This window comes from Triticum urartu, chromosome 2A (assembly GCF_056163025.1).
Source record: "Triticum urartu cultivar PI428250 chromosome 2A, HENAU_Tu73, whole genome shotgun sequence".
Classification (NCBI taxonomy): domain Eukaryota; kingdom Viridiplantae; phylum Streptophyta; class Magnoliopsida; order Poales; family Poaceae; genus Triticum; species Triticum urartu.
The window spans coordinates 637,060,085-637,082,771 of NC_141874.1; the positions used below are offsets into that span (position 1 = coordinate 637,060,085).

Consider the following 22,687-nt stretch of genomic DNA (forward strand, 5'->3'; position numbering starts at 1 on the left):
AAGTTGAAAATTTTTGTGCCTTAGGTTGAGGAATCAATTAAAGCTTTATATGTTTCTATGGATGAAAGTAAGAAAAGAACCGCTATGCTTAGAGCTGAAAGAGAATTTTTAGAAAAAGTGTTTTCTAGTGATTGCTTTCATAAAAATGATGAAGATCTTAAAATGATTGGTGTTTCTTCTATTGGTCCCTTGTTTAGTAAAATTAATATTGGTGATAAAGGGACTAAAAAAGAGTCAACTTTAGCTAGAAGGCGTCCCGATAATTCGGAGGGAAAATCTTGTTGAGAAAATTGATAAAATTGGGTTTCGAGAGGTCAAAACTTTAATTAGTGATGTGCCCACTCTTTTGGATTAAAAACAATTTAATTATTATAATTTTTCTTTGATTGTTTTTTTCTTTGTTGCAATCCATGATAAATCACCCCGTGCTTATGAACAAAACAAAGCTTTTACTAAACATATCATAGATGCCATGATGAAAGCTTTGGAAGAAAAGTTGGAATCAGAGATCTCAATTCCTAGAAAATTACATGATGAATGGGAACCCACCATTAAAGTCAAGATCAAAAATTATCAGTGTTTTGCTTTATGTGATTTGGGTGCTAGTGTTTCCACAATTCTGAAATCTTTATGTGATGTGCTTGGTCTTACGAATGTTGAAGAGTGTTCTTTAAATTTGCACTTAGTGTATTCTACTATTAAAAATCCTATGGAAATAATTAATGATGTTCTTATTCTTTCAAAGGAATTATGTGCCCATAGATTTTATTGTTCTTGATATTGATTGCAATCCGTCTTGTCCCATTATACTTGGTAGACCGTTTTTACATACCATTGGTGCCATGATTGATATGAAGAAGGCAATATTAAATTTCAGTTTCCACTAAGAAAGGGAATGGAACACTTCCCTAGAACAATAATCAAGCCACCATATGAATCAATCATGAGGGCATACTATGGAACTAGAACTAAAGATGACAACACCTAGATCTATGCATTATGCCTAGCTAGGGGCATAAAACGACATCGCTTGTTGGGAGGCAACCAATCAATAAAATTTATTTTTGTATTTTTATTTCTGTTCTTAGGTGTTTGCACAATTATGCTACTGTTATGATTGTGTTTGTAGTGTTTTAATTAGTGTTTGGGCCAACCAAAGCCTTTGGGATCATGTTGGGTGATAGTTGATTTGATCTTGCTGAAAAATAGAAATTTTGTGCGCGAGCCACAGAATTATTAAAAATCACAAAAGCGCGATAAAATCATGACTTTTGTACAGAAGAGTGATATACAAATTACCCATGTTGTCCTAATTTTTCAGGATTTTTAGAGTTACAAAAGTATTCAAAGTTTTTAGATTGCTACAGATTGTTTTGTTTTTGACAGATTGTGTTTTCTTTGCATTGCGTGCTTATTTTGATGAATCTATGGTTTGTATTGGAGGGTAAAAGCCATGGTAAAGTTGGAATACAGTAGATATATTGCAAAAATAAAATATGAATGGTTTTGAATAGTACTTAGAGTAGTGATTTGCTTTGTTATACTAACGGATCTCACAAAGGTATTGTTGAGTTTTGTGTGATTTAAGTTTTCATGTTTTGGGTGAGATCACGATGGATGAATGAATAAGGAGTAAGAAGAGCCTAAGCTTGGGGATTCCCACGACACCCCAAGTTATTATCCAAAGAGGAACAAGCAACTAAGCTTGGGGATACCCGAGTGGCATCCCCTCTTTCTTCTAACGACCATCGGTATTTTACTTGGAGCTATATTTTTATTCATCACGTAGCATGAGTTTTGCTTGGAGCGTCTTGAATTATATGAGTCTTGATTGTTTTACTTTTTAGTTTGTGTCATCTATCCTTGCTGGACACACCTATTTGAGAGAGCGAAAATTATGCTATGATTTGTTAGAATTGCTCTATATGCTTCACTTAAAAATTTTGAGCTATGGAATTGCACTAATGCTTCACTTATATCTTTTTGAGCACGCTATGCTTTATTATTTTTTGAAGAAATGCTCTCATGCTTCACTTAGATTTATTTGAGTGTTAGTAAATTTTTGAAGAAATTCTCTCATGCTTCACTTATATTATTTTGAGAGAAGAAAATTTTTATGCTCGTGTTCTTCACTTAGATTTGTTCGAGCTATCAAAAGCAACATATGAAATTAGTCCCAAAGTGATAGATATTCAAGAGGGATATAATAAAAAAACTTTCATGAAGATCATTGGACAAAATAAACTCGATTCTCAATAATAGTTTTGAGATATGATGATAGTGATATGTGAGTCATGTTGATGAGTAATTATGCTTTAGTAAGAATATTGGTGCTAAGGTTTGTGATTCCCTATGCAAGCACAAAAGTCAATAGTTACGCAATGAAATTCTTATGAGATTTTTCATTTCTTGGTTGGATGCTTCTCAATTTTTTGCTAGCCTTCACTTGTACTAAGTATGATTACTACTTGTGCATCCAAAATCATTAAACCCAGTTTTTGCCATATGAGTCCACGATACCTACCTATGTGCGGTATTTCTGTGCCGTTCTAAGCAAATTTGTATGTGCCATCTCTAATTTTCAAAATAAATTTCCTTTTTGTGTGCTCATACCGCTCATGAAACGGTAGGGGCTGGCTGATATGTTTCCATGCTATATGCATTATTCTCTAGATGAGTGTTTATTCACTTGTCATTGCACGAGAGTACGACAAAGGTATTTGGGATGCCCAGTCCTGACATGAAAAAAATGAATTTACTTTATGTTGTCAAATAATAAATTCCTTGGAAAGTGTTGGTATGGATGGCACCCGCGGATACGGCTAGCCGTGGAATGTGAAAGTATGGTGGAAAAAGGAATAACTTTATTTTCTGTTTGGGAACCGCCTATGATATATCTAGCATGGAAAGTATTGGGAACTATTCGATCGTTTTCGTTGACAGGAAAAGCATGCCACCCAAAATGTTTTATGTCTATATTTTTTTTGCTTTGAGCTCTGGCACCTCTACAAATCCCTATTTCCCTTTGCGAAGGGCCTTTCTATTTACCTTATGCAATTTTTATTTTTGAGTCTCCATCTTCTCTAATAAAGCACCAACTAAGGGGCACTATGATCGTACTTGAGCATTGGGTGTAGCTAATATGCAAGTGTGTTTCATGAATGAATCAATGATTGAGCATAATGGGCTAGGGATAACTTGCTTTAGTGTTGATATTTTGAAAGACATGGTTGCTTGTTGATATGTTTGAGAATTGAAATCTCCATGTCAAAATTAGACTATTGCTATGAATCATATAAATGTCCAAATGTCCATGCTATAAAAGAAAAAGAATATGTGATGAACATGTTAGGCAACATTCCACATCAAAAATTCTATTTTTATCATTTAACTACTAGAGGACGAGCATGAATTAAGCTTGGGGATGCTGATACGTCTCCAAGGTATCTATAATTTTTTATTGTTCAGTGCTGTTATATTATCATTCTTGGATGCTTTACAATCATTTTATAGCAACTTTATATCATTTTGTGGGACTAACCTATTGACATAGTGCCCAGTACCAGTTGCTTTTTTGCTTGTTTTTTACTTCACAGAAAATCAATACCAAACGGAGTCCAAATGCAGCGAAACTTTTTGGAGATTTTTTTTGGACCAGAAGACACAAGATGGGTCGAAGAAGTACGAGAGGGCTGCTCCGAGGGGGGCACCACCCACCTGGGCGCGCCTAGGGGCCCAGGCGCACCTTGGTGTGTTGTGCCCGCCTTGATGGCCTCCCACACCGCCTATTTGCTCAATAAGTACCCCGAAAATCCAAAAACCCTAGGAGAGTCGACGAAACACAATTCCAGTCGCCGCAAGTTCCAGAACCACCAGATCCAATCTAACACCATCACAGAGGGGTTCATCATCCTCATTGGTCCCTCTTCGATGATGCGTGAGTAGTTCACTGTAGACCTTCGGGTCCGTAGTTATTAGCTAGATGGCTTCCTCTATCTCTTTTGATTCTCAATATAAAATGGTGTCTTGGAGATCTATTTGATGTAACTCTTCTTGCGCTGTGTTTGTTGGGATCCGATGAACTTTGAGGTTATGATCAGATCTATTTTATCCATGAAAGTTATTTGAGTCTTCTTTTGATCTCTTATTTGCATGATTACTCATAGCCTCGTATTTTTCTTCGAATCTTTGGTTTAGTTAGGCCAGCTAGATCAATTTTTCTTGCCATGGGAAGAGGTGCTTCGTGATGGGTCGATCTTACGGTGCTCAATCCTGGTGACAGAAGGGGACATGACACATATGTATCGTTGCTATTAAGGATAACAACATGCGGTCCATTCCTACATGAATAGATCTTGTCTACATCATGTCATCATTCTTATTGCATTACTCCATTTCTCCATGAACTTAATACACCAAATGCATGCTGGATAGCGGTCGATGTGTGGAGTAATAGTAGTAGATGCAGGGAGGAGTCGGTCTACTAATCTTGGACGTGATGCCTATATAATGATCATTGCCTGGATATCGTCATAATTATTTGAAGTTCTATCAATTGCCCAATAGTAATTTGTTTACCCACCGTATGCTATTTTTCTCGAGAGAAGCCACTAGTGAAATCTACGACCCCCGGGTCTATTCTTGATCATATTTGCCTTCGAGATCTATTTTTATTCGCTTTTGTTTTCAGATCTATTATTCCAAAAACCCAAAAATACCTTGCTACACTTTTCATTATTTATTTTGTTTTGTTTTATTGAGAGATCTATTTATCCAATCTACTACAAATTTATCTATCTTTTATTCGCTTACGTGTCAGGTTGCATGTATTTATTCTTTGTGTGCAGGTACCGTGTACATAGTGTTGCTTGGTTCTCCTACTAGTTCGATAACCTTGGTTTCATTATTGAGGGAAATACCTACCGTAGCTGTGGTACATCATTCCTTCTTCTTTAGGGAAATATTAACGTATTTCAAGCGACATCAGTCCTCATCTCCTCCTTCCACGCTCTCTCTCTCTCTCTCTCTCTCCACCTCGCCCGAGCACCGCCGTAACCATGGCCACGTCCTACCGCGGCCACCGAGCTCCTTTCGTTGTCTTTCCGAGTCCAAACGCACCGCCGACAACAGCTGTATCCTCCCCTGCCTCTCTTTTTAGCCGGGGATCGGTGCACCGAGCCCCTGGACACCATCTTCCTCCTCGAGCGTTGTCGTCTTCACCATCGATTCGTCGCCGCGAGCCTTCCCTGAGCCCATTCCGCACCCCTATCAACTCATGGTGAGCATGCCGATCTTTCCCCTCTCTTCCCACCGTCCCAGGCAGACGGTATATAGCTCTCCCGCCGTGGCCGTACCCGTCGCCATAGTTGGACTTGTCACCGCAGCCATAGGACCTGTAGCCCGCGTCTGAGGACGGCGTCATGCTCAGCACCTCCCCTGCAGTTCAAAGCCACCATCCGCTGCCCTTGGCGTGCCCTGCTTCGCCGTAGCCGAGCTCGCCTGATTCCGGCCGCCGCTCGCGAGCTCACGACCGTCGCTGTAGTTCCTCTCCAGCAACACCATCGCCATAGATTGATGTGGTGTCGAGCACATGTTCGAACGCACCCAACCCCGCGCGAAATGGACGCCCGTAGCCGATTTTCGTCGCGTTCCCGCGCAGGCCTTTGTGTATTTGGTCACCGGTGCCACTGACCTGGCTTGTCACGTGGGCCTCCCAGGGTCACTGACCAGTGGGTCCCAGGGGCCTAGTTGATTAGGTTGACCAGTCAACCATGTTGATTGGGCAGCTCCACTCGCTAACAGGTGGGTTGTTAGGACCGAGAGTATATCGACCAGAGGGGTGAATGGGAGATTCAAAAATTCTTTCGAATGTTCTAAAACAAATTCCAGTCACAGCAGCGGAATAAAGTATCGAAGGAAATAAGCTAAATCGTACTTCTACATGAGAAGCATATTCTTCGATGAAGGCATTGATAACAGTATGAGCTTGGGAAATCACAGGTTTAACTACGATGAGAGTAATACAACATGCAAACAAATGCAGTAGAATGAGACACAACATGGTGCACACAGAGAAATACTGGTGGTACGCTTGAGTCACTTGGGTCACTACATCTTCAATTTGTCTTCAGAATGAATACTACATATTCACTTTGTCTTGGACTTCCATCGCTGCAGTCAATTTCTTCGGATGACAGTACCGAATCAGAAAGCTTTGCTTCAACGGAAAACTTTTGAGGGGTCGATTTCTTCACATCAATCCTCTCGACTATATGACTTCAACAAATATAGCTCATTCTTCTCTGCAACGCAGATATGCTTCGGTAAACTTCCTCGAACTCAGCACCGGAGACAACATTCTCTTCTGTTTGTATGGACTTTTTATCTCTGTATGCACTAGAAAACAAATCAGTCCATACCTGTTTGTGTCAACAATCTCCAAAACACAAGGTAGGCATATATTGCACCAACACGGGCCCCACTCACTAATTAAAGTATTTTCTAATTAAACTAAATTTAATAGTTAAGTTTAGTCACTGACAAATGGGGTCCACCTGCTAATTAACCCGCTTTTAGTTAATTTAATCTTTCTTTAACTCTCTGTGTATGACATGTGGGTCCCGGTGGTCAGTTTGACCTGGACTGGCTGTGTTGATTGATGACGTCACCCTGACGTATTGCTGACGCAATAAAAATAATTTCCGTTCTTTTCGAATTAAAATTAATCTTGAGAATCTCAGAATATTGTTTAAAACTTTGAAAAATCATATAAAATAATCTATAACTCAGATGAAAATAATTTATATATGAAAGTTGCTCAAAAAATATGACGAATCCGACTATGCTATCCACATACATGTCACTTGCCTCTAACATGATGAACATGGATCCTTCCCCTTTGTTTCATCTTCCGATAATCGCCGAAAGCCGGGAAAACATTCCCAGATGTTTTCCCGCTTTGTATGTAACATGTAGCACTGCGTTAGCTCACCCTAGCACAACTTATTTCCATGTCATGCATCGTGATGCATTTGTTTGTTTTATATTTATTGTTTCTTCCCCCTCTTCTCTCTGGTAGACCCTGAGACCGACGCTGCTCCCGAGTACGACTGCACCCCTGACGTCCAGCCTCTTTTAGCAGGGCTTCCAAGCAAGGAAAAACCCCCTTGATCATTCCTATATCGCCCACTCTTTCTCTCTCATGCTTGCATTAGGTTTTGCTACTGTTGTTGAATAGTTCCTATTATGATGTATAACCTGATTTTGTAACCTGCTATCGTTACCTACCTGCTTATCCTATATGCTGAGTATAGGTTGGTTAGTGATCCATGAGTGACCCCTCACCGTTGTCCTTGTTGCCCTGCTACATCACCGATGACTCAATCAACGTGATCGATGTGCAGAGACTGACACATTACCACCCCCCTTAGTTGTACGACTCTGCAGAGCTACTACCGAGTGCCGAGGGTGATACCTCATATCGCACTTCTGATGATATCTCTGCAGTGTAGCTAATTGGTCATGGATTACGGAGGGTGATTCCTCCTTCACCACTCCCGATGATGACTCTATCGTGCAACACCTCAAGTGTGAACCCTTAGAGGGCGATTCCTCCAAGGTCACATTGACGGTTACATCGAGTGGGAATTCATCGAGGGTGATACCTCAGATTTCCCCTTTGATGTTATGGACACACGATTACCTTGACTTTATCTCAGTACCTTGTTGAAGTCAGGTCAGCCTCGAGGGGTACCCGCGAAAATTACTGAAGTCGCGTTGACCTAGAGGGTACCCGTGAGAAAATTATGAGGCACGACCGGGTAGGCAGACCACCCTAGAGAGGGATGAGCCTGACCCTTGCCGTAAGACCTAGAGACGGGGCGACGGGATCACTGATCATCTTCGCACACTCCCAATACACTAATGCCAGGCGGGCGCCAGTGGGTGTAGTGTACCATTTTCCTCTTTGGTGCTAAGAAGGCAAGCACAGGAGCGGAGTCCCAAGGAATCAGGCAAAGGTTTCCATTCTGGTGCAACAAGACCAAGACCGCCAGGATGGAGGTCATCGTCGAGCCCACCCCGGTGTCACGACCAGAGACTTTTGCAGGCGAAGACTACTTTTGTCAGGATTGCATGTACTTGTTGTCTCCCTTCGAATTTTGCCGTTGTGGGATCCCTTCCCGCAACCATTTGGGAAGAGGACCAAGGCCACTATATATAGGACCTAGCCACCACCATAGAGGGGATGGGATCCATTCCACGCTAACCAGCTCACCAGCTCACTTGAGCCCAAGAACACTCCTCGTCCCGAGGTTGTTCTCCCATTGTACTAGTTCATCCACAGCCTCACGAGGCTAATCCACCACAAAGCAAGAGTAGGGTTTTACACCGCAAGGTGGCCCGAACATGGGTAAACTGTTGTGTCCCCTTTCCTTTGAGTTCGTCGAGCTAGGTCGTGAGATTGGTGAGTAGGCAGACTGGGGAGGTTCAGTTCTTCACACGCACCCCAGAGTTTGAACCTCTCAAGGGTCTGGGGAACCTGAAATCCGACATCTGCGGAGCCCGAAATTTGACAAGTTTGTCTCCTACTCTCTCGCCCACATACGTACAATCTTTCTCGCCCTATCTGATCCATCTTTGCAAGCTCTCTCTACATGTTTCATTCACACATCGGGATGTGTTCAAAATGTTTCTTTTATAATGGATCATGTAGAGTTATGGTTGGTTTTGTTGCATCCTACAAAGTAATAACTATGAAATGCATTTAGATTTTCATTTGACTGGGATTATGTGAGTTTCAGCATATTGTGAAGTACTATAGACCTCGTATACATCTTGGAATTCAATAATGATTCTAACTATTGAATTGTATAAACCATTACATTCGAAGTCAGTAGCCTAATATATTTATTTCACAATTACAACAAATGATTAATTCCACTACAAACTAAGAAAAAAATGTGTACTCCATTTTTATTTAAGTCCGCGTATTAGCATTGTCAAAGTCAAGTTTTGTAAACTCTCACAAAGTTTATAACAAAAAATATTAACATATACAATAACAAATAAATACCATTAGATTCATTATTCAATGTACTTTCACATCATACATATTTGTTATGGTAAATGTTTATATTTTTCTATAAACTTGGTCAAACTTTAGGAAGTTTGACTTTTGTCAAACCTAATATGCAGAGTTAATAAAAACGAAGGGAGTACTAGTAGATACTAATACTAGTCACTAGTTGCTTAGCACAATCACCCAACACGCCAAACAGGGAGTTTAGTGTTACAAAATTTTGAGGTCGGCGGGAAAATCTCCCGCGACCCTGATTCGAGCAGTGCGAAGCTACCATGATACCCTTCGGAACAGGACCACAGATGCTGGTTGGTAGGGGGTAGTTTTGGTAACTTAAGGTTCACCCTACTCAGCCAACCCCACCCCGACACCCAGAGTAGTACACTTGAATACTCCCCATTTTATATCCCCACCGCAAAATAGACTTCCCCACGACACCGTAGCCTTCATGCTCCTCCCCTTCTACATCGGCGCACTCGTCCACCGCAGCCCATCTACCTCATCGACGATGTCGTACACCGCACTAGAGCCGGTCCACCGTCGTTGTCGTACACGGAGCCTCTTCCCCGGCACCGTCTTCCACAGTCTTGGATCTGCTTCCCGGAAGCCGACGCCAAGCGCAAAAGCACCACCGTCATGGATAATGAACTGTCTCCCGTTGCCGACCATGATGCATAGAGGCCGCCGCGACCATCGTACTCCTCCTTGATTGGTAACATGTATATTGAATCTCTTAGCAGTACATGTGCAGTTCCAATTTTGTTCATACCTACCCTTCAAATTTCCTAGTTGCTATTGTTCCCATAAAAGTAATTGGTTATAGCTTGCATTGTCTAATAGAATATCACCTTGTAATTGCGCTATGCTTGGGTTGGTTCTTCATCTGCAATAGTAGTGTGGCAAATGATGGAAAGTTTTTTAGAACTAGCAAGATGCCCATGCGTTGCATGGAACATCAAGATGTATTTGTAGGAGTAGTTTATCTTGTGGGAGAAAAGGATGAACGAGTGAAAGCACAAGTGCTCCCTGGGTGGTTTTGGTAATTAATGTCAACATATCTCTTGTTGGACTAACACTTTTACCTAGTATGTTTCAGATAAGTTCAACAATGGAGTGGCATGGACTAGAGGATGTGGAACCCCTTCAAGATGCTAAGGACAAAGGATTGGCTCAAGCTTCAAGATCAAGACTCTACATTTCCTATTTTAGTGATCCAATATCACATTGAGTCTATAGGAAAAGCCAATACTATCAAGAGGGGATGAGGTGTTGCTTAATGGCTTGCTTGCTCAAAGTGCTTAGTGATATGCTCCAAAACTCTCAACTACCTTCCCACATCCACATATGACCTAAACCAAAAGTCAAACTCGGCTCCACCGATTCTATCTATCCGGCACCACCGAGTTTCAGATATCATAGCCACTACCACAAACCCTAGAAAATCGGTTTCACCGATAGGGATCTCGGTCTCACCGAGATGGGATTGTAATCTCTCTGTGTATGTCCATTACCAAAATCGGTCTCACCGAGTTTGAGCAATCGGTACTACCGAGATTACAATGCAAACCCTCTGGTTAGCTTATTACCAAAATCGGTCCCACCGAGTGTGTGTAATCGGTCTCACCGAGTTTGCTTGACCAGCTCTATGGTTAGCTTATTACCAAAATCGGTCCTACCAAGTTTGTGTAATCGGTCACACCGAGATTACGTTATGCCCTAACCCTAACCATATCGGTCCTACCGAGTTGCATCTCAGTCCCACCGAAAATCCTAACGGTCACTAAGTTTGCTGAATCGGTCCGACCGAGTTTAACCATTCGGTCCCACCGAGTTTGGCAAATTGTGTGTAACGGTTAGATTTTGTGTGGAGGCTATATATACCCCTCCACCCACTCTTCATTCATGGAGAGAGCCATCAGAACATACCTACACTTCCAATACACATTTTTTGAGAGAGAACCACCTAGAGTTGTGTTGAGGTTAAGATATTCCATTCCAACCATATGAATCTTGATCTCTAGCCTTTCCCAAGTTGCTTTCAACTCCAATCTTCTTTCCACCAAATCCAAATCCTGTGAGAGAGAGTTGAGTGTTGGGGAGACTATCATTTGAAGCACAAGAGCAAGGGGTTCATCATCAACACACCATTTGTTACTTCTTGGAGAGTGGTGTCTTCTAGATTGGCTAGGTGTCACTTGGGAGCCTCCAACAAGATTGTGGAGTTGAACCAAGGAGTTTGTAAGGGCAAGGAGATCGCCTACTTCGCGAAGATCTACCACTAGTGAGGCAAGTCCTTCGTGGGCGATGGCCGTGATGGAATAGACAAGGTTGCTTCTTCAAGGACCCTTCGTGGGTGGAGCCCTCCATGGAGTCGCGCAACCATTACCCTCCGTGGGTTGAAGTCTCCATCAACGTGGATGTACGATAGCACCACCTATCGGAACCACGACAAAAACATCCGTGTCTCCAATTGCGTTTGAATACTCCAAACCCTTCTATTTACATTCTTGCAAGTTGCATGCTTTACTTTCCACTGCTCATATACTCATTGCATGCTTGCTTGATATGTATTGTGTTTGTTAAACTTGTGCTTAAACTCCACTTAAACTTAAGAATATTAAAAACTGCAACTTTTGGCACTTAGTGTCTAATCACCCCCCTCTAGACACCTCTTCTCGATCCTTTCATTTAGTATCAGAGCATTGGTCTTCATTGCCTTGGTTTAAACACCATTTGAGGAAGATGGATGTGTCTACTTTGGGGAGTCTTAGACATAGAGTGTCTATTCTTGATGGAGAGTATTTTCATGAGTGGAAAAATTAAATGCTTGAGATTTTCAATGAATATCATTTGAACAAGTACATTACTAGCCCTTGTGCACCTCATGTTGATCCTTTGCACCCTACCCTAGATGAAGATATTGACATGATTCGCAATCTTAGAACTGTTGAGCTCATCATTAGAGGCTTGCCTAGAAACTTGATTAGATGTTTGCCTACTCTCAAGTGTGCCTACACCATATGGAGATTTCTTGAGGAATGATTTCCAGATTATTCCTTGAAAAATTTAGACGAAATTCTCCATAAGTCTATTGCCTTGAGTAAGATGAACTCTAGTGATCCTAGCTTTGGTGATTGTCTATTTGAGCTTACCAATCTCATGCGTGCTAAAGGAAATGTTGGAATCATTAGCGATATCATATCCGAAGCTATTAGAATTCATAAAGGTAACCATTGTGATGATCATTTATCTAATGAATTACCCTCTCTAGGAATTGATCAATCACAAGATGATGTTGAACATGGATACTATGATGAAGATGATGATAGTGACTATGATCTTGATGATGCAATGAGGCATTTTGGTCTTATGGCAAATCTTCGCGGCTACATGGATGGAGGAAAGGAATGGGTCCTTGATAGTGGATGTACTGATCATATGACCGGAGATAAAGATATGTCCCGTGAGCTTGCTGAAAATGACGGCCCTCGAAAATATGTCACTTTTGGTGATAATTCAAAGGGTAAGGTGGTTGGCCTTGGTAAGGTGGCCATGTCACATGATAGCTCCATACAAAATGTCATGCTCGTTGAATCCCTTAGATACAATTTACTTTCAGTTTCTAGACTTGCGGATTTCAGTTTCAATGTCTTATTCACTGAAGTAGATTGCCAAGTGTTTCGTAGAGACAATCATAAAATGGTCTTTACCGGTATACGTAGAGGAGATCTTTACATTGTTGATTTCACTAAAAAGGCTCAACCTAGGACTTGCTTAATTACCAAATCTTCTAAAGGCTGGTTGTGGCATAGAAGACTAGGTCATGTTGGTATGCGAAATCTTGATAAGCTTATTAAAGGTGATCATATCCTTGGAATAAAAGATGTCATATTTGACAAGGATAGACTTTGTAGTGCTTGTCAAGCAGGGAAACAAGTTGGAGGAAGTCACCGCGCAAAGAACATCATGACCATAAGAAGACCACTCGAGCTACTTCACATGGATCTCTTTGGTCCAAATGCCTACAAGAGTCTCGGTGGTAACTCATTTGGTCTAGTCATAGTTGATGATTTTTCAAGATTTACGTGGGTGTTCTTTCTTGATGACAAATCGCAGGTCCAAAAGATCTTCAAAAACTTCGCTAGGAAGGCCCAAAATCAGTTTGACGTGAAGATCAAGAAGGTTCGGAGCGACAACGGAACGGAGTTCAAAAACGCAAATGTGGACACCTTTCTTGACGAAGAAGGGATTTCACACGAGTTCTCGGCTACGTACACACCTCAACAAAATGGAGTTGTTTAAAGGAAGAACTGGACTCTTATCGAGATGGCAAGAACGATGCTTGATGAGTACAAAACGCCAAAGCACTTTTGGGCGGAAGCGGTTGAGACAGCTTGTCATGCAACAAATCGCTTGTATCTTCACAAGCTACTCGGCAAGACGTCATACGAGATCCTCACCGGTAACAAACCCCAAGTTGGATACTTTCGAGTATTCGGCTCAAAGTGCTACATTCTTGATAAGCATCGTCGTTCTAAATTTGCTCCTAAATCTCATGAAGGTTTCCTACTTGGTTATGGCTCAAACTCTCACACTTACCGTGTCTACAACAATTTCACCCGAAAGGTTGAAGAGACGGTAGATGTGAAGTTTGATGAATCTAACGGCTTGCAAGTAGAGCAATTGCCAATTGATGTAGGAGACAAAGACCCTTCTGAAGCAATTCAAGACTTGTCCATTGGCAAGATTCGTCAAACGGAAGTGAAGGAGAGTACCTTGTCCGTCCAAGTGGAAGCTTCTACCTCACGACAAGGTGAACCAAGAGTTGATATGGAAGCATCCACAAGTGGGACACGCCAAGATGAAGAAAACGAGGAAGCGCAACAAGATGAACATCAACAACCTCCTTCTCCACCACGACAAGAGAACGACAACGTCAACAATGAAGAAGGCCAAGAAGAAGCACAAGATGAAGAGGATGTTCCACCCCGACCCAAGCAAAAGCTTTCACGAGTTCGAGCAAGAATTGCTAAGGATCATCCCGTCGAGCAAATCTACAATGATATCCAAACCAGGAGAATCACTTGCTCTAAAACTTGTTTAGCTAACTTTTGTGAACATTACTCATTCATCTCTAGCATTGAACCTATGAAGGTTGAAGAAGCATTGGAGGATCCAGACTGGATAAACGCTATGCATGAAGAGCTACACAACTTTGAGAGAAATCAAGTGTGGACATTGGTCGAGAAGCCCGACAACAACCACAACATCATTGGTACCAAATGGGTGTTTCACAACAAGCAAGATGAAGATGGACAAGTGGTTCGCAACAAAGCACGTCTCGTCGCCCAAGGCTACACACAAGTTGAAGGTATGGACTATGGTGAGACATATGCTCCCGTTGCTAGACATGAGTCCATTCGCATCTTACTTGCTTATGCTAATCACCATGATATCACCTTGTACCAAATGGACATTAAAAGTTCTTTTCTAAATGGCAAAATTGAGGAGGAAGTTTATGTTAATCAACCTCCCGGCTTCGTCAATCCTAAGAAACCTAATCATGTTTACAAACTTCACAAAACCATTTATGGTCTTAAACAAGCTCCTAGATCATGGTATAAATGCTTGACCAAGTTCCTTATTGAAAAAGGCTTTGAAATTGGTAAAATTGATTCTACTCTTTTTACTAAAAGGGTTAATGGAGAACTATTTGTGTGCCAAATTTATGTTGATGATATCATATTTGGTTCAACTAACCCTCATTTTAGTGAGAAGTTTGGAAAGCTAATGTCGGAGAAATTTGAGATGTCTATGATGAGTGAACTCAAATTCTTTCTCGGTTTGCAAATCAAGCAAACTAAGGAAGGTACCTTTGTCTCTCAAACGGAGTGCACCAAGGACTTATTCAAGAAGTTCAATATGCAAGAATGCAAAGGTATGACTACACCCATGCCTACTAGTGGACATCTTGATTTGACCAAAGATGGTGAACTGGTTGATCAAAAGGTTTATCGCTCTATGATTGGTTCATTGTTATATCTATGTGCCTCTCGTCCCGATATTATTCTAAGTGTGTGCATGTGTGCACGATATCAAGCTGCTCCTAAAGAGTGTCATCTTAAGGCTGTGAAAAGGATAGTGAAATACCTAATCCATACACCAAATTTTGGCATTTGGTATCCTAAGAGGTCCTCTTTTGATCTTGTTGGCTACTCCGATTCGGACTATGCCGGAGACAAGGTTGATAGAAAATCCACTTCGGGTACTTGTCAATTCCTTGGTAGATCTCTTGTGTCTTGGTCTTCCAAGAAACAAAACTCGGTATCCTTATCCACCACCGAAGCAGAATACATTGCCGCTGGTTCATGTTGTGCTCAATTACTTTGGATGACCCAAACTCTTAAAGATTACGGGATATATGTGAAACATGTTCCATTTCTATGTGACAATGAAAGTGCTATTAAGATTGATCACAATCCCGTGCAACATTCTCGAACTAAGCATATTGAAGTTCATCATCATTTCATTCGAGATCATGTTGCAAAAGGGGACATTAACCTTAAGCATGTTCGCACCGATAAGCAATTGGCAGATATATTCACTAAACCACTTGATGAGAAAGTGTTTTGCAGGTTGAGAGGTGAATTGAACATCATTGATTCTTCAAACTTGGAGTAGGAACTCCATTTGATACATGCGGGGCATGAGCCTATGACTAATCCTCGATATTTCTCTTATGATGCTATTCATATGTCTTGGATATATTTGTACCTTGCATGTTATCTAACCCGTGTAGGTATTTGGTTGAATCTAAATCTATGAGATTGCAACTCACTCACATCTTGAGCAATATCTACATCACCAAGTCTCTACACAATGGTGGTTGAAGACAAGGAAGTACGAAACCATTCAAACATATCCTTTGGCAAATTCTATGTTGAGTCTCATGATTGTCATTTTGAATACACAAGTGCTCTTCCTTGCAAAGCTAACCCATGTAGGTAGATGAACTCAAACTCCAAGTGGTGCTCCCAACCCTTGATGAACTACATCAACCTTGAGCAACCCACACAAGTTCAACTACATGAGCAAGATCAACACTACCACCCACCACCCAAGGTATGTTATTCCATCTTAGAGAAGCTTTACTCCAAGTCATGAGTCAAAGCAACTCGACAAGATGTGAATACATCAAAAGGCTTAAACGAAAAATGGTAACCCCATTTTGAGCTTAAACAATGAGTATGCCCTATGATCAAGTGCTCTCACTTGACTCCTAAGTCAATATACTCTAACATAGGTGACTTTGTCGCCGACCATCTCTAGATGAAGTTCTCGTGTGTCTCTCCGTGCTTTTTTCTCTTGCATATTTGTTTCCCATTTCAAAAAAAACTTCATCTAGAACTTCTAGTTTCTTTTCTTTCCTTTTTGTTCTGCATTTTCTGCGTCCAATTCATTGCAAATCTTTCAGTAAATTCCATGCATATCCTTGTGAGATCTTACTTGTCTAGTGAGCTGAGGTGACAAGTGGTTTCACTCTAATGAACTCGGTCACACCGGTTTGTTCTCTTCGGCCCAACCGAAATCTTTCGGTGCAACTGAAGCACACAAGTCGGAGTCACCGATTCCACCACAGGAAAACCAACTTGCCACTTATTCCTGATTTCTGTTTGCTCCAGCTCCACTCAATGATTCTTGTCCTCTACCAGCATCATATTAGACATGCTGCTTTGCTCTGTGACTCGAGGACCAACCCATTTGTATCACATGTCTAGAAGAGCCCTTCTTGGAAATTGATGTCAAAGGGGGAGAGAGAGATCACATCAAAGCTTAATCCTTCCTATAGGGGGAGAAAGAGAGAATACTCAGGGGGAGAGAGTTTCTCAACTAGGAGAAAGTAATATCATAAAAGACCCTAGATGCTTGGTGTTCAAGAGGAGAGATGTCACATGTCTTTAAGAGGGTAAATACATGTTTGGTTGCTTGCTTTAGCTCAAGCTCTATTGTTTCCTTTTTTTGTTGCTCTGATTTTCTATTCCCTATCTTCTCCCAATATCCCATGCAGATTCAGGGGGAGCAAGACATCTAAGGGAAGGAAATCTCTGATTTCTTTTGCATATATTTACCTTTGGGGACATGTCTATATCCAATGTGGTACTTAGTACTCACTCTACATGTCATCCCAGTCTTGGTTCTCTTGTGGTTTCTCTTGCTTGCTCTGGTCAGTAGGTGTATCTGTGTTATTTAACCTTGTTTGCGCAGGTTCATCCCATCCTAAGCCAACTCAAGACCACAAGGTAAGTATATGCATCACAATCATGTGAATGAGAAGTTCTTGCTGATGTACATACTGTTTGCAACAAGGACCCATGAGCATGAAGGTACATTTCTCACATTCACATCATTTGCTCTAATGCATATAGCCAAGATACATGTAACACATTGCTTACTCTGTCATGTTTATGCATTCACATGCTCCTATGTTCAATATTCACATGATTGCATACATGTAGGGGGAGCCTATGCATGTTACATGTCTTTCCAAAGCTTTATTTGCTATTCTCTATATCTTTATCTAAAGCTTTGATGTATGTTGTCATACATTACCAAAAAGGGGGAGATTGAAAGCACAAGTGCTCCCTGGGTGGTTTTGGTAATTAATGTCAACATATCTCTTGTTGGACTAACACTTTTACCTAGTATGTTTCAGATAAGTTCAACAATGGAGTGGCATGGACTAGAGGATGTGGAACCCCTTCAAGATGCTAAGGACAAAGTATTGGCTCAAGCTTCAAGATCAAGACTCTACATTTTCTATTTTAGTGATCCAAGATCACATTGAGTCTATAGGAAAAGCCAATACTATCAAGAGGGGATGAGGTGTTGCTTAATGGCTTGCTTGCTCAAAGTGCTTAGTGATATGCTCCAAGACCCTCAACTACCTTCCCACATCCACATATGACCTAAACCAAAAGTCAAACCCGGCCCCACCGATTCTATCTATCCGGCACCACCGAGTTTCAGATATCATAGCCACTACCACAAACCCTAGAAAATCGGTTTCACCGAGGTCTCACCGAGATGGGATTGTAATCTCTCTGTGTATGTCCATTACCAAAATCGGTCTCACCGAGTTTGAGCAATCGGTACTACCGAGATTACAATGCAAACCCTCTGGTTAGCTTATTACCAAAATCGGTCCCACCGAGTGTGTGTAATCGGTCTCACCGAGTTTGCCTGACCAACTCTATGGTTAGCTTATTATCAAAATCGGTCCCACCGAGTTTGTGTAATTGGTCACACCAAGATTACGTTATGACCTAACCCTAACCATATTGGTCCTACCGAGTTGCATCTCAGTCCCACCGAAAATCCTAACGGTCACTAAGTTTGCTGAATCGGTCCGACCGAGTTTAACCATTCGGTCCCACCGAGTTTGGCAAATTGTGCGTAATGGTTAGATTTTGTGTGGAGGCTATATATACCCCTCCACCCACTCTTCATTCGTGGAGAGAGCCATCAGAACATACCTACACTTCCAATACACATTTTCTGAGAGAGAACCACCTACAGTTGTGTTGAGGTCAAGATATTCCATTCCAACCATATGAATCTTGATCTCTAGCCTTTCCCAAGTTGCTTTCCACTCCAATCTTCTTTCCACCAAATCCAAATCCTGTGAGAGAGAGGTGAGTGTTGGGGAGACTATCATTTGAAGCACAAGAGCAAGGGGTTCATCATCAACACACCATTTGTTACTTCTTGGAGAGTGGTGTCTCCTAGATTGGCTAGGTGTCACTTGGGAGCCTCCAACAAGATTGTGGAGTTGAACCAAGGAGTTTGTAAGGGCATGGAGATCGCCTACTTAGTGAAGATCTACCGCTAGTAAGGCAAGTTCTTCGTGGGCGACGGCCGTGATGGAATAGACAAGGTTGCTTCTTCGTGGACCCTTTGTGGGTGGAGCCCTCCGTGGACTCGCGCAACCGTTACCCTCCGTGGGTTGAAGTCTCCATCAACGTGGATGTACGATAGCACCACCTATCGGAACCACGACAAAAACATTCGTGTCTCCAATTGTGTTTGAATACTCCAAACCCTTCTCTTTACATTCTTGCAAGTTGCATGCTTTACTTTCCGCTGCTCATATACTCATTGTATGCTTGCTTGATATGTATTGTGTTTGTTAAACTTGTGCTTAAACTCCACTTAAACTTAAGAATATTAAACTTTTGGCACTTAGTGTCTAATCACCCCCTCTAGACACCTCTTCTCGATCCTTTCAACGAGGGAAGGCCTTATCTGCAAACGTGGAGAGAGGTGCGGGTATATTTTTGCAAAATTGCCATAGTTTCCTTCCTATCTGTCAGATATAATCGGACGGCCTATATTGTAGGATGGCAGGCACACCATCATCACCAATTCTATTTTTTATAAGATATATACAATATATATAAGATATATATAAGATATAAGAAGTAGTGATAAATATAAATATAAAATAAATATACAATATAATATATATAAGAGTAGAGAAGAGAGTAGAGATAGTAGGGACGTCGGGAAAGGATCGCGCGTGCGGGAAAAAGCGGCCGGGCGTGCTCTAGTTTAGGTGCGCGGCGTCCGACGTGCTTTATAAAATCCAACGCCCTCCCACCGCTCTATGCCTCGCCACCGCTCTCTCCCCGCTCTTTCTCACCTCGCCGCCGCCGCGCCACCATGCCGCCGGAAAACTTGGGGCTACCGTGGCATCCGCGCGCGCCCCTCTGGCTGCTTCTCCGCCGAGATCTGGTTCCGTGAGATGTGCCTCGGCCTCGGCACTTTCGACACAACCCACGAGGCTGTGCGAACGTACGACGCAGCGGCGTAGCACCTCCGGCGGCCTTGTAGGGAGATGAACTTCCCCAACGTGCTGACACCGGAGCGGGCGCAGGAGCTCTTGCCTCCGCCGCAACTTATCACCGACGAGGATCTTCGTGACAACCGGAGGCAGGAGCACCATCTCAACATCGCCGAGATGGATGAGCAAGCCATGGCGCTGTGGCGCCAACACTTCCCGCAGGACATCATCAACGAGCACAAGTTCTACGTGCAAAGGAGGGCGGACAGGGAGAAGAGGAGGGCAGAGCGAGCTGCCTATCGTGAGGAGAGGTGTACGCAGAAGGCGGGTGCTGAATTCAACATCAAGCTAGGAGCAGCATTGCCCTGGGACTACAACGACGGTCGGTATCTTGACGCCTACATTGAGACATCGGAGGAGGACATCACCGAGGCAGAGTCGAACGACGAGGAGTAGTTGAACTATCTTTTTTTATCTATCTATGCTATATCTATGCTGAGAACTATCTATGTATCTATCTATGCCAGTATCGCCTCGGAGTCGAATGTGTATCGAGTCAGAGTACAAGGGTGAAAAAATATAGTGCGTCTTCTGGAGCGGCGCGCGCGCAATTTTTTGCAGCAGCCGTTGGAGTGGCCCGCAAAACTGGCTATTCTGGTGATGTAAACGCTTTTTTAACGCGCCGCACATTGCGCTTCTGTTAGAGATGCTCTAACATGGCAGATGAGTTCTTTAATGTTGCCCACAAGATGTGTGAATATTACTATATTTTTCTTGCCATGTTGAGATTTTAAAACCATGAGTGTGAACATGCAGAGGAGCAATGAATATCAAACACGGGATATTGGAGACATCTTCAAGGAACGTGGCAAGTTAAAGTGGAGCTGCACCGAACCTGTAAAATAAGCTTTGGTAAGTAAAACCCTTTCAACTACTTTCGTTTAGCCTCGTGTTCTTCGATGTGTATATGTTGTAGTTTCTGTTTCTCTTTGCCTCGTGTTCTCCGATGTGCAATAAGAAGAGTCTTAATCGTCCTAATGCTTTCGTTTTTAGCTTGATGTAGGAAGTGGGTGTTCTCACCTTGGAGTCTGTTTTTATATTTATCCTTTTGAATTCACTTCTTCGAGTCTTGTTTATCTGACTTCTACTAAATGGATTTGGGTTGCTCTGAGTATTGATCTAAAAAAGAAGTAACTTCATGTCAGGATGTAGTTCCTGCGAGGAGGGAAGTATGGTCAACCCTGAGATCATGTTTCCAAAATGAGGATGGATTATAGACAAGGTTCTCGTTCCCTAATGATGCTGGATTACACACAAGGTGCAAATTCCCAGATGATGCTGGATTACACACAAGCCAGGTGGAGTCGTCAACTGTTCGTGTCCTCGTGGCTCTAGTAAAGGCTGAAAGAAAGCGTGCAGCAGCCCTTGAGAATGTAGCTGAGTTCCTGAAGAAGCGAAAAGAGCAATCAGATGCTCTCTTCACCCGAGCCAAAGAAGAGATGGAAGAAACCAGATAGAAGCTAGGAGAGGCAGAGCAGGCTAGGCGTCTCCTGCTATCCAAAACTATTGTCAATAAAATTTTTCCTTCATAATACCTAGGTTCAAATGTTCACTACTAGAAAAAGGGCTATAGATGGGATTGACACTAATGGCGCACCAGACAAGCGGTGCGCCATTAGTATATACTAATGGCGCACCACCTTCTGATACGCCATTAGAGCTGAAACTACTAATGGCGCACCTGGCCCAGGGTGCGCCATTAGTATCAAAATATTTTTTTTTGAACTAGTGCGCCTGTCCAAACATACTAATGGCGCATCCAGACACAGTGCGCCATTACTAGTTACAACTAGTAATGGCGCACCTGTCGGAAAGTGCGCCACTAATGTTGTTTTTTTATTATATTTTTTATTCCTTTTTTTTGCAAAACTACTAATGGCGCACTGTTCGACCGTGCGCCATTACTAGTTTAAACTAGTAATGGCGCACTGTGGAACAGTGCGCCATTAGTATGTTTTTTTTACAAAACTACTAATGGCGCACCACCAGAAGGTGCGCCATTAGTAACCTGGATTACTAATGGCGCATTTAGAGTTGGTGCGCCATTAGTAAGTGGGCAGCAACAAGATATTTTGGACAGCCTCTCCTACCCACACTCACTTTCTCCCCACTTCATTCTCTCCACCTCCTCCTTGTCTTGGGTGCCTCCTCTTTTTCACCTCATTTCCACCATAGATTCATTCAATTTAAGTGGTTAAATTACCTTGTTTTGATAGGTAAGTAAGGGGGGAAGCTATATTTATGTTGTTCTCCCTACAACAATGTGCACATGCACTTTTTATGGCCTAGCTAGATCTATGTATGTTCGTGGTGTTGCATATGTTTGTGGTGTTGCATATGTGTTTGTGTTTGGAGGTGTACCGGTATTTGAAATCCGATAGTTGCCAATATTTTGCCGGAATGTTGATTCATTTCCGTTTCGGCGAGAATTTTGGCATTAAGCATTCTTTTTGGTCCTATTTTTAGGGAAAGTCATGCCAAATTTTTTCTTGGTTCTAAAATATCGTTTTGCTCTACCCCGCAGGCGATCATGGTCCGCACGATGACCGAAGGCATCGTGAATAGGTTTTTGAGGTCCACGAAGGCCGAGATGCTTCAAAAGAACGAGATGGAGATAAGATGTCCGTGTCGAAGATGCAAGCTGAAGAGCCTTATTGCGGACCCGGAATCCGGGCAGGTGCGGGACCACCTGCTCTTGCGTGGTTTCA

At 42.2% G+C, this 22,687-nt stretch overlaps 1 pseudogene; it reads left to right on the top strand.

The window, feature by feature from the left end:
- The first annotated feature begins 19,742 nt into the window (after nt 1–19,742).
- LOC147986342 (ethylene-responsive transcription factor 13-like) lies at nt 19,743–20,375 on the top strand (annotated as a pseudogene).
- The last annotated feature ends 2,312 nt before the right edge of the window (nt 20,376–22,687 follow it).